The sequence below is a fragment of the Vicia villosa genome, linkage group LG6 (genome assembly GCF_029867415.1).
Source record: "Vicia villosa cultivar HV-30 ecotype Madison, WI linkage group LG6, Vvil1.0, whole genome shotgun sequence".
Classification (NCBI taxonomy): Eukaryota; Viridiplantae; Streptophyta; class Magnoliopsida; order Fabales; family Fabaceae; genus Vicia; species Vicia villosa.
In genome coordinates this window covers 154,605,272-154,618,977 of record NC_081185.1, presented here as the reverse complement: position 1 = coordinate 154,618,977, position 13,706 = coordinate 154,605,272, and the positions used below count along the sequence as shown (strand labels likewise).

The 13,706-nt window shown below is 28.6% G+C and overlaps 1 long non-coding RNA gene across 2 annotated transcripts; it reads left to right on the top strand.

Annotated features, from left to right (window-relative positions):
• Positions 1-5,446: 5,446 nt before the first annotated feature.
• Positions 5,447-7,935, top strand: LOC131612860 (uncharacterized). Of its 2 annotated transcripts, none has more exons than XR_009287488.1 (4): positions 5,447-5,613; positions 7,194-7,383; positions 7,665-7,776; positions 7,905-7,935. It is a non-coding gene; the product is annotated as an uncharacterized LOC131612860 (long non-coding RNA). The 2 variants fall into 2 exon arrangements; XR_009287489.1 differs by lacking the exon at positions 5,447-5,613 and adding an exon at positions 5,983-6,078.
• The last annotated feature ends 5,771 nt before the right edge of the window (positions 7,936-13,706 follow it).

The window sequence follows — 13,706 nt, the reverse complement described above, 5'->3', positions numbered from 1 at the left end:
AATGTTTGAGAATTTCTTCACCCACCTCCCAACCTTCTTGGCCACCTCCGGTGAATTTACCACAATACCCCTTGTTTCGGAAGTTCATTTCCGAAACTGTACTTTTTTCCTTGAAAAAGGTGTTTTCGGAAATGAACTTCCGAAAACGTGTTTTTTTTAATATAAAATATTGATTTCGGAGATGCATCTCCGAAATAAAGTGACTTTTTCAGAAAATGTGGTGTTTCGGAAGTTCATCTCCGAACGCACCCCCCTGGGGAATTCGGAAATGAACTTCCGAAAATATGTCTGGACAGAATAAAATGAAAAACAACAACAATTCGCTTTATTTAATCGGGTGAAGATTACAACGATAATATTACATAAAATTAAAGTTACATATTGTTCAACACGGGTAAGTGGGGATGAGAGAGTGGTGGGGAGAAAAAAAGACTTCCAACGAAAATTAAAGTAATTCGCTTTATTTAATCGGGTGAAGATTACAACGATAATATTATCATCTTAGTTTTTGGAAGTGGTAACCCGGGCCGGAACATATGACGGAGGAGGTGGATGTCCGGAGGAAGAAGAACCGGAGGTACGTCCACCGCGACACAAAGGAGCCAATCAATGTAAGCTATAGTTTATCATTATCATCAGGGGACGTCATTACAAAAAATTGGGAAAAAAATCTTATTATTTTTAATCTTGATTTTTTAGAAATGACGTCCCCAGATGATAATGATAAACTATAGCTTACATTGATTGGCTCATTTGTCTCGCGGTGGACGTACCTCCGGTTCTTCTTCCTCTGGACATCCACCTCCTCCGTCATATGTTCCAGCCCCGGTTACCACTTCCAAAAACTAAGATGATAAATCCAATACAAAAACATTATTCGATACAATCCGAAATCAGAACAAAACAAGACACGTCAAACAAGACAAAAGCATGTTATTCTGCCCGACGAGCGTTACAAAATACACATCAAACAAAATAAAAACACGTTATTCTTCCCGACGAGCGAACTCCTCCGAATGAAGATAATTATACCAATCCTCATCCCACTCAGTATCAGAACCATCAGCGTTGATCACGCCTGAAGGCTGCGAAGCAGAACCAGTCAAAAGCTTCTTCTTCTCCTTCTTCTCCTTCACCTCCTTCACCTCCTTCACCTCTTTCACCTCTTTCACCTCTTTCACCTCCTTCTTTGAAGAACCCTTTCTTCCCTTAGCGTCAGTCCTGCGTGCTGGTTGGTTGCCTGACATGTTCCTGTAAACAATTGAAATTGATTAATATGAGAGACAAAATAAAAAACAAAAAAATTTGAACTTCTGATACATTTCGGAAGTTCATTTCCGAAAACTGGGATGGAGGTGTTTTCGGAAATGAACTTCCGAAACACCCCTGCGATGGGATTTTCTGCAACTTCCATGGCAGACCCCTAAACCAAACTTCAAAACAAATCAAAATGCTTCTAAACAACCTAAATACTACTAACAACCTAACCATATATCATTTATACAATTAAAACCCTAAATAACATGCATTTGAATAATAGATCTAAAAATTTCAAAACTTACAAAGTGTTAGGATTGAGGGCTTTTGAATGTTGTTTAGCAGTGTGATTGGAGCCTTGATGGAGCTTTGGAATTCTGTTTGCACAAATTTTCGCCTTTGCCACTTTTTGTTTTGATTTAGGGTAAATGATTGGGGGAGGGGGAGTGTTTTGATAAATCTGCAGAAATCGCAGTATTTCGGAAGTGAACTTCCGAAATAATTGTTTCGGAAATGAACTTCCGAAGTAAGTCAATTTTTTTTAAAAAACACGCTTTCGGAAATGAACTTCCGAAGCAGGGGTAGTTTTGGTTTTTCGCAGGAGGTGACCACCCATAGGGAGGTGGGTAAAGAAATTTTCAAATGTTTTACACTCTCAGTGCATCACCCATTTTCTCTCTTCTATAATATAAAATGTTTTACATTGTCAATGCATCACTCATTTAATGTTTTACACCTAAATTTGAAACGAGTTAAACCCTTTCTCACTCCATCATTTATGGATCAAAAAATTCATTTTTTTAATAATAAGATTAAAAAAGTCATTTACTTTTGCGTTATTTACATCTCACAAACATTAAAATTAATTTTTAACGATAAAGTAGTTTTGTAAATTGGTATCTAAATAAAGGTCGTCTTCTTCCTTTTCCCAGACCAAACATTTTCTTCTTCCTTTCAATTTCCATTTATTCCCTACGTCTTTACTCTTTGCATTCCCAATATTTTCCTTCCCTTCCCTTCTATTGCTCCTTTTTCACTCTCAACAATCCTTTAGTTGTGTAGAAAAAAGTTTAGTTTTCATACACCAATATTTTTCTCCCCTTCTTTTGCTTCTCATTCTCAATACTTATTGTTTTTTTTTCACTGATTCCAAATTAAATTTCCAAAAAAAGAAAATATTTTTTTAAAAATTTAATATTTTAATTTTCAATACATTAAATACGTAGATTATCGAGATAAATTTACTATTTTAAAATCTTAACCATTACCCTGAGGGCACTGAGTAGCATTAAAATATTTAAATACTGGTTTTTTTACTATTTAAGTTTTTTTAGTAACGTAAATATTTTCAATTTTCAAAGTACTATATGTAACACAAACCATCTCTAATATTAATTAGAATCTGACTACAATTAAGATGTCTTTGTCCCATATGTTGTGTGTATCAATAAATGGAAATGAACCAAATGGAAAATAATGAATAGATTTTTATACAAAGGTTCATAGAGTTTGTGCAACAACTGTTTGGTTGTTTTTAATTGTGTTCCGAATACAATTGCAGACTCCATTGTATTCTTAAGTCTCCCATTCTCAAAATATAATTTAAGGACTAAATTGAAGAATGATAAAATAATTTAAAAAATGTTAAATACTTAATACACTACTAGAAATACACGTATTACCTGCGGAATTTCCTGCGAAATATATTCCGCAGGTATACCTGCGGATTTTCCTGGGACTTTATTAAAATAAATAAATTTTCTACGGATTCAGGATTGGCAGCAAATTCCGCAGGAATTCCTGCGGATTTTACTGCGGATCATATATTTTAAACCAAATATTTATCAATAATATAAATTCCGCAGGTAATTTCGCAGGAAACATTAACTTTTGTTAAAACCAAACTGTAATACAAAATCCGCAGGTAATTCCGCAGGAAAGTTTCCTGCGGTTTTACCTGCGGATTTGACATATTTCAATATTTAAAAAAATTAATCATTATTTTTTCTATTTTATAAATTTCATTTATGGTGGTTTTTTATTTAGTTTAATTTAACTATTAATTAATTTGTTTTTAATAAATAAAATTGTAAAAATTTAATTTGATGGGAATTTATATTTTAAATAATAAAATTGGAAAATTTTAATCATTATTTTTTCTATTTTATTAATTTTATTTATGGTGGTTTTTTATTTAGTTTAATTTTACTATTAATTATTTCGTTTTTAAAAAATAAAATTGTAAAAATTTAATTTGATGAGAATTTATATTTTAAAAAATAAAATTGTAAAAGTTTAATCATTATTTTTTCTATTTTATTAATTTCATTTATGGTGGTTTTTTATTTAGTTTAATTTAACTATTAATTAATTCGTTTTTAAAAAATAAAATTGTAAAAATTTAATTTGATGAGAATTTATATTTTAAAAAATAAAATTGTAAAAGTTTAATCATTATTTTTTCTATTTTATTAATTTTATTTATGGTGGTTTTTTATTTAGATTAATTTTACTATTAATTATTTCGTTTTTAAAAAATAAAATTGTAAAAATTTAATTTGATGGGAATCGAACCCACATTTTAAATCATTTAATTGGACTATGTGAACCACTAAGCCACTACACTGTGTTATTCCCCTTTTTTTAGTTATATTTATTGCTTCAACAAATTACACCCTCCGGTCACATTTATAAGCAAAAAAAATGGTTTTCACGATTATTAAGAAATTCAATTAAGTGTAGTTAACTTTTTAGATTTCGGAGAAAACATTGATTAAATTTACTATAATATCCTCTTTATTAAATTTAATGAAGTATTGGAAAATGAAATATAGGGGTATCTTAGGAATTACAGCATTAAATGATTTAGTAATAATTGATTTTTGCTTATAATAGTGATCAGGAATTAGATATTTTTTTTGTTTATAATAGTGACCGGAGGGTGTACTCACTCTCACGTTTAAACAATGTTCAAAAACCTAAGAAACCACCACCCTCTCACGTTTAAACAATGTTCAAAAACCTAAGAAACCACCACCCACTCACTCTCACGTTGTAGCTACTCAACTTCAAACGCCAAAAACCAACAATATTCAATCGCTTACGCTTACGCAAATAAAATTTGCAAAACCTAAAAATCACTTCTCTTGTGTTCAACCGTGTTCTGTTGCTATCACCGCGTCTTCGCCGGTGTTCTGTTGCCGCAATCTCGCCGGAGCCTAGCATTGTGGTCTTCTTCATCTTCACACTTCAATTCAGGTATTCTCTTGACATTATATACATTTCGTTCCTCGGAGTCCCATCACCGCATCTTCACACTTTAATAAGAAATACCAGTACTATCAAGTTATGGCTTAAGCTAAAAATCAATTGAAATCATGAATTTCAGTTTCCATAGCTAGGGTTTTGTTCCTGTTTTTTTGATGTGGTGAATTTGTTCCTATTCTTGTCTGAAATTAGATGATTTTAAGTTAGGTTGAATATAAACTTATGTGATTTTTGTAAACAAGGTGTTTGTTGAAATGATTTTAGTCTTAGGCTTCAAAGTTTGCAACCTTGAAGATTCATTCTTGCTGGAAATTTAATTTATTATTGGGATCTGGTTTGGATATGTTAATAACCTTTGAATGTTCATATGTATGTCATTTTTGCTTATATGCATGCAGCATGGCCTCTAAGTTCAAACTTATTATCTACTGCAAGTAATTGTTTGGTGGAGATTGTTTGGTGGAGAGTAAAGATTCTTATCACTATATTGCTTCTTGTTCAACACTTAAAGCAAAAGTTGGACAGCAATCAAAACCACATGTTCCCTTATGTTCTAAATCTTTGCACATGAAGTTTCCCAATAATTTCGACATACTTTTTCTTGCCTAGTATTGAATCTCTCTACTTTGAATCAAATTCAATTGTTTTTGGTCAGTGGGTAATTAATTGTGTGTTTGATTTTTTTTAGGTGACTTCTTCTCTAATATGATATGGTATTATTTTGTTACTTGCTAAATCTAGCGTGAGTTAGTACAATCAATCAGAAACTAGATATCGATTTACGTAGGGGTTTAATTAAACACTACTTACTAAATTTGTTTTAGTGATACGTTTTTTGGTTAATTGTGGATTGTCTGATGTTGATAGATATTACTAACAACAGGTTATATTTATATTCTTCTTCTAAGTTCTATTTTGTTTTTGTTCTTACTTTATTTTCTAATGAGATGTATTGAATGTTTGGTTGATGAAATGGTAGGGTATATTGATAAATGGACAGTTTCCAGGACCTCAGATTGAAGCTGTCACTAATGATAACTTGATTATCAGTGTTTTCAATAGCTTGGATCAACCTTTTCTGTTTTCTTGGTTAGTTTCTTTCTCTGCTAAATTTCTTGTTTAGTTTTGTGTTTCAAGTATTAGCTTCAAAAATAATATCATAGTTTTACTTTTTCATAGTTTTATAGTTACTTATTCTGATATAAGAAATATAGATACCGACATTGACACCTCGACACCGGTATTAATTTGAAAAAAATAATGTAATTACTAGTGTCGCAGTCGGTGTCATATATCAATCCTGGTGCACAACACCAATACTGGCACATCAACTTATCTTTTTTTAGAGGTCTCGGTGTACGAAGTTAGTTTTGAATAGTACAATGCTCCTATTATTTGAGTGTTAGGCTAATATTAAGAGGATGTGATGAATCTTGATTAGGAATGGAGTAGAGTAGAGAAGAAATTCATGGCAAGATGGAGTATATGGAACAAACTGTCCAATTCCACCAGGAAAGAACTTCACTTATGTTCTTCAAGTAAAAGATCAGATTGGTAGCTTCTTTTACTTTCCCTCCCTCTCAAAATTGAAGGAGTATTATTTAATTTAAAAGTGAAGAAGAATTTATCTTTAAGTTTAATGGATTTATTCGGTTTAATGGTATTTTTAGCGGTCAAATCAATAACAGAGTTTTGATTTGACAGTGATGGCCCAAACCAAACTAGTGGATTCCTTGGTTGGTTTAATCTTAATCTCGCATTGTTATTAAAATTAATTTTGTATGTGGATAATACTTTTTAAAACACCATGTTTCTTATCTAATTTGATTTCGTGGATATGTATATGGATTATGAAGAGGTAGGTGTTGGTGGTATTATATATGTCATGGAGAGACAGGGACCACCTGTTGTGTTAACAGTTAATGGAGAATGATGGTAGTTGGCCGTATAGACAAGAGACAGATGGGAGATATGAAACATTTGAGAGATTAATTATAACCATTTAATTAGTACTAATTACTTGCATCTTTAATTGATTTAGTTTTAATTATCAGAAAAGTTAATTGAAATTCTGTGAAACATATGGCCATCCCATGTCAGATTCCATTGCTTTGTATTGTAGCTCATGCACTTGATGTCAATGAAAGATATGTATCAAACAAGGGAACCAGTTAATATTTTTACTTCGACTTTCAAATAATTCTGTGAGAGTTGGGATAGAGAACAATGAAAGCGGGACGAGAGAATCTGCACATGTATAAATTACATGCATTGAGCTTGTTACAAGTATTGGCTACCCTGCTTACATTATTTCTAACAGGCTCCCTCAATTTAGAGTGTATATAAATCATATGCATTTAGCTTGTTACTTGTGTTAGTTATACAAGGACGGACCTCTCAAATGTTTAGTGAAAACATTTACAAAATTATTTTAATCACACTTTTCCCAATCGCATACTACATTATAAATATACAATAGTACAAACAAATTCTACGTTCAAACATTCTATTCTAACTTGCTTGCATTCAATATTCTATAATGGTTAACACTACTCTTTTCCATTCGCTGCAATTGTGAACTAGCTAGTACTACCATGTCCATAGATAAGTCTTACTAATTTGCACTATCACTTGTATTTTTTACACTATAATTATTTTTTGTGGTGCAGAGAGAAAGTGGTGGTTCCCGTGACGAAACCGTACGTAACGTTTGAAGGTGAAGGAAGAGAAGTAACAGTGATAGAATGGCATGATAGAACGAGTGATCCTGGTCCCAATGGACAACAGCTACGGACTTATAGAACTGCTTCTGTTACCGTTTTCGCTAATTATTTCTCTGCAAGAAATATCACCTTCAAGGTAATTCATTTTTTTCAAACTATTTGGAAGAATCCTCAAATATTGAAAGCGGTAATTAATCAAATATAGATTGTTTCATTGTTATAGTAAAAAAACCGTACTCCATGTGTTCTCGCAATCTATAGCTACGTTCCAAAACTGTAAATATGTCCTTACATTCTCGTGACTTTGCACTGCATGTGTTTTTTTTTTCTTCAAGTTTTAGGATTATATTTATGGGGCAATGTATAACTTTTTTATTTGATTATCGTGTTTTTTTCATTCTACTTTTATGTATGTAGGTGTTGCAAAAGAATGATGCTAATGCATATATTTTGCGCTTTAAAATTTTAAGGTGGCGCATCTCTTCACACTGGGGTTTCTATTCCTCATCGCTTGCATTGGAAAAGAATGGTATATATATTATATGTTTTTCATTATATTTTTTAGAGTAAAAAGTTTATTAACCTGAAACAGAACTATAAAAAGCATATACTTTGATAGATAAACTTACCGAGTTCTATTTCTTTTGTAATTTGTAGAGAAAGGAAAAGGGTGCAGATCCATCATTGATCGAGTTCTATTTTCTTTTCATTTTGACTTGGTTGTAATTTGGATTGTATTATCTTTTTAACTTGGTTGACAAATGATTAGTAATAACTTGATTTTTTGAATCATTTTTAGTAATGACTATGTAAGTACTTACCAATTATGTTATATGAATTCAAGTTTAATTTAAATTGAAAATTATAATTTTATTTTATATTATAGTTATTTAAATATATATAATGGTTCAAAAGTTTATTAAAATAAAAAAATTATTTAAATTGAGAAAGAATTTTCCTGCGGATTTACCTGCGGATAGAAATTTACTGCAGATTTATCTGCGGAATTAGCTGTGGATTTACCTGCGGATTTATCTGCGAATTGTTTCCTGCGGATTTAGCTACGGAAATACCTGCGGAATTACCTGCGAAAAATATTACCCACGAAGGTTTTAGCTGGGGACATAAAACCGCAGGAAAATCCGCAGGAAACACATTTCCTGCGGAAATTTAGCAAAAATCCGCAGGTAATTCCGCAGGAAATACGTGTATTTCTAGTAGTGATATACTTTAAAGATCAAATTAAAGATAAATTTCTAATCTTTGTTAATAAATAAATCATGCAATTTTAATTTTAATATGATTGTTGCAGATTTATTAATTTTACAAAATCATGATTTTAATAATTGTGACATTATAAAATCATGATTTTAATATTAATTTTTCTTGGGCTTCGGCTCTCTTTGTTCCAAAAATAATAATAATAGCAATAATAATAATAATAATAATAATAATAATAATAATAATAATAAGGGAATTAATATTTATTTTTAGCAACTTTTTATTTTTTTTTAATTTTGATAATATACACATATTAATATTCAAAATCATTATTTTCCAAAATAATGATGATAAAAAATATAGTTTATATGCTATTAACTTTAAATATTGTCTATCACACTTCCTAGTATATCAATAATCAAATTCATTATTCTTTTATATTTTTATTAAGGTGAATAACAAAAAAAAAAAATTAAGAGTTGAAAAGCTAATCATACCCAATGAATGAATTGCAATTTTCATTAATAAATATGGGTTAATAATAATTATTTATATGAATTCTGAATAACAAAGATCGTGTCTTAGCTAAATAAATAGGCAACAAAACACAATGTTTTTTTTTCCATCCATCAAATTTTATTACTTTTGTATTGGAAGATTAATAAATCATTATTGTCTTGAGTGTCACTCCATTTTATATTTATATCCTAAAATATATAAATATTAAATAAAAGTATATAAATATTAAATAATTTATAATTATATCCTAAAATAACAAAAAGTATTAAAACGTGAAAAGTGGGAGAATTCATCCAATTTCGGCTGGCTGCTCATATTTCGCTGCCAGTATTAATCGTGTATGATTATTTAGCGTGTAATATATAATTAGAATTTATTGGAACAAATTTTGTAGAATTAAAATTAAAATAACACTTTATTTAATCACATTGTCTGTATTCTATAATAGCGCCTGACTATAAAGTGCTATTATAGATGTGTTTTTTTTTTCTTTTTAATAGCACTTTATTTAAAAGTGCTATTAAATTAGGCAATACAAAATATCAATTTTAGCGTAGTGAATAGAATTGATTCTGTTTATTAAAAAAATTATGAAGTTATAATAAATAAATCACCTAATAATTAATATATAATAAAATCATCAATTGATCAGAATATAATAGATCATATATAAAATTTTATTTAACTAAAGACATTATCAAATTAAATTGATCTCTTATTTATTTTGTTTACTCCAAAAAAAAAAAATTATTAAAATATTCACCATCAAACATCATATCTAGGGAATAATAATTAAAATTAAAATAACGAATATATGTAGGAAATTAATAATTTAATTACACATTAAATCATTATATGAGCGCTAAATAAAAAATATGGTTAAGTATGTTTTTGGTCCTTATAAATATCTCAAATTTTATTTTTAGTCCCTATTAAAAAATGACATATTTAATCCCTATAAAATTTTCATGCATGCAGTTTTAGTCCTGCTATTTTTTAAAATTTTGAAAACGGTTTAATTATCCTTAAAATTTTAAATTTTTGAATAATTTTTTTCATACTTCTTTGGAATATTATAAAATATTTATTTACTAAATTATAGAATTTTTTAAAATGAGAAGAATTAAATATGAATTTTTTAAATTTTAAAAGATAATGATAAAAGTAATGCAAATCGTGATTTAGAAATCAAATTTTGAGTTCCTTTTTTTCGAGGAACTTTTTACAATGTTCTCAACATGTCTGTAAAATAATCATTCAAAAATACACATCTGTCTAACAATAGGGACTAAAACTACGTGCATAATAATTTTGTGGGAACCAAAATATGTCATTTTTTAATAGGGACTAAAAATAAAATTTGAGATATTTATAAGGACCAAAAACATAGTTAACCATATTTTTTATTTGGCGCTCATATAATGATTTAATGTGTAATTAAATTATTAATTTCCTACATATATTCGTTATTTTAATTTTAATTATTATTCCCTAGATATGATGTTTGATGGTGAATATTTTAATAATATTTTTTTTTTTGGAGTAAACAAAATAAATAAGAGATCAATTTAATTTGATAATGTCTTTAGTTAAATAAAATTTTATATATGATCTATTATATTCTGATCAATTGATGATTTTATTATATATTAATTATTAGGTGATTTATTTATTATAACTTCATAATTTTTTTAATAAACAGAATCAATTCTATTCACTACGCCAAAATTGATATTTTGTATTGCCTAATTTAATAGCACTTTTAAATAAAGTGCTATTAAAAAGAAAAAAACACATCTATAATAGCACTTTATAGTCAGGCGCTATTATAGAATACAGATAATGTGATTTTAATAGCAATTTATAAAAAAACGCTATTATTAAACTTCAGTAAGATAGCGCTTTCTATAAAAACGCTATTATTACACTAAGATAGCACTTTCGTTAAAACGGTATTATTAATATTGACTAAGATAGCACTTTTGTCAAAACACTATTAATATTATTTACTAAAATACAATTTATTAGCGTTCATAAAAAAGCGCTACTGTTTTCATTATATATAATTTATAAAATAAATAAAAAACAAAATACGTTCCAATTATTGTATCTACTATTATTTTTATAATTAATAATTATCGAAATAAAAAAAAACCAAAACACATGTTTTTGGCGGAAAGTTTTCATTTTGCTGCACAAATTTTGGCAACACCACCAAAAACCAAAACTCACCGCTTTCCCTTCTCCATTTCCACAACTCACTTCCACCGACTCACCACCGTCAACTCATCTTTGCCGTCATCTTCCGGTAGCCCTAAGCCGGAAAAGAAGAAGCTCAGAGGAAACACCGTCAACCATATTCTCACTTTCCGTCGAACCATCGATTCTCACCTTCCGTCGAACTCAGTCCTTCTCCCACTCATAGCGTTGAACCCAACAATGCACTCTTCTCCATACGTCTTTAATAGGGATTTCTTCTGTTTGAATCGTAAGATTAGAAACATAGGGATTTCTTCAGTTTGAATCGTAAGATTAGAAACATGTCCCTTTAATAGCACTTAATTTGAAAGTGCTGTCAAAATCAAATCAAAACACACGCAAAATGCATACTTCAATAGCGCTTTAGAAAAAACACTATTAAAAACTGGTCCTTTAATAGCGTTTTTAAAGTGCTATTAAACAAAAAAAAGTTTACAATAGCGGCGCGGTTAATAGCGCTTTTAAGCGCTATCAAAAATAAAAAAGTGCTATTAAATAGCTTATTTGGCATAGTGATTCAAGTAGCTCGTCTCTCTAATTCTCCACTTATTTTAATTTCTTATCTTTTTCTAATTTAAACTATCACCAGATTATTTTGATATAACAAAAAAAATACAATATATAGAATGATATATTATATATTTGAATATAATTTTAGAGTTTAATACAACATTAATTATTATTTATAAACAGGGAATCTTAATAATTTTCTCCATTTATTTTTTATATTATGTCAAAAATATTTTTTTTTTTTCGAAACATGAATCTTAATAATAGTGTGAGAGATTAATGCAATTAGTTAGATTATAAATAGGGAATGATATTAAAATCTTAATAATTGTGTGAGAGATTAATGCAATTAGCTAGATTATAAATATGGAATGATAATATAATCTTAATAATTATGTGAGATTAATGCAATTAGCTAGATTATAAATAGGAAATGATATTAAAATCTTAATAATTGTTTGAGAGATTAATGCAATTAGCTAGATTATAAATAGGGAATGATATTAAAATCTTAATAATTGTATGAGAGATTAATGCAATTAGCTAGATTATAAATAGGAAATGATATTAAAATAAAAATATCATAAAATATAATAAAAATTATAATATTGTAATAATTATTTCATGGTATAAAAGAAACAAAATATAATAAAAAAATTGAAATTCAATATTATTGATTATATTTAAATAAATAATAATATTTAAATTAACAGTTAATATATTATAATTTTTTTAAAAAATACCATATAAACCAATATAACATAGAGTAGATACTAAAGTATAGTTGATTGTAAACTTAAAAACTAAATAATTAAATAATAATAAAAATTATTAAGATATAAATAATTAAAAATAGGCCGTAAAAATATATTTTTTTTATAATTTATATATAATTTTATATTGTAATAGATATAACATTTCCCGTTATTAATTATATAATTTAATTAATAATTTATTATTACTACCCTTATAATTTATTTTTTATCTAGAAAAATTCAACCAAGAACCAACCTTTCATTTTCCAAATCTGCCGCCTAGTTGTTTGGTTTTTGTTATATTCCAAACTCATATGTTGGCATTTATTACGGATTGTCCAAATACCAAAATATTCGATCTGTAATCACAAAAAGAAGCAGATGTGAGATGTAGCAGAAGTTGTATAAGCACAAAAAGTTGCATGCAACTGGTGCTGAAAGGATAAATGCACAATCTTAATTCTTGTTATGTACTTTTAACAACTTGAATCCGGTTACAATGGTATAAAAATGGTTAGAATGTTTAAAACTAATACAGAAAGTTTTGACTAATCAAATATATAAAATTTGGCAAATAGCCTTAAATTACTAGTTTTTCTATTCTACTCTTCTAACCATCGTGCAGTGAATTTATATATTTTTGAGAATTAATAATTACAATAAAAAAATATAGATGATTTGTACATAAAGAACATAAAAACAAACCAAAATCAAATTTTCCTTTCCAACAACCTTCAATCAAATAACAAACTTGTGCACAAAGCTGCCCAACAATCACGGCATCATTCATATGAACCTTCCATTAACAATAATTATAACACTAACCATAATCTTGTAAATTCAAAAATCAACAATTTTTTTAGGCAAATATAACATGATCCACAGCCAGTGAAAGAACGAATCAAGAACATAAGAAGAAAATCTACATTTGAATCCGACACCACATGTCGCCAAATTTGATCCCACCCTTGCATTTCTGAAACACCACAGACCACTACTTAGAGCCGCAACTGGACTCTCTCAAGTGTTGTCACATCATCACAACAACCACTCGTAGCCGTACACCGTTGTTTGCCCTTCATACGGTAATTTCTTCATGTGTGTTTTAATTGTTTGTGTTGTTCTTCTTTTGTTTTTGTTTGTCGGCATGATGAGAGGAAAAGAAAAGAAGAATCTTAATTTTGATAAATCAATT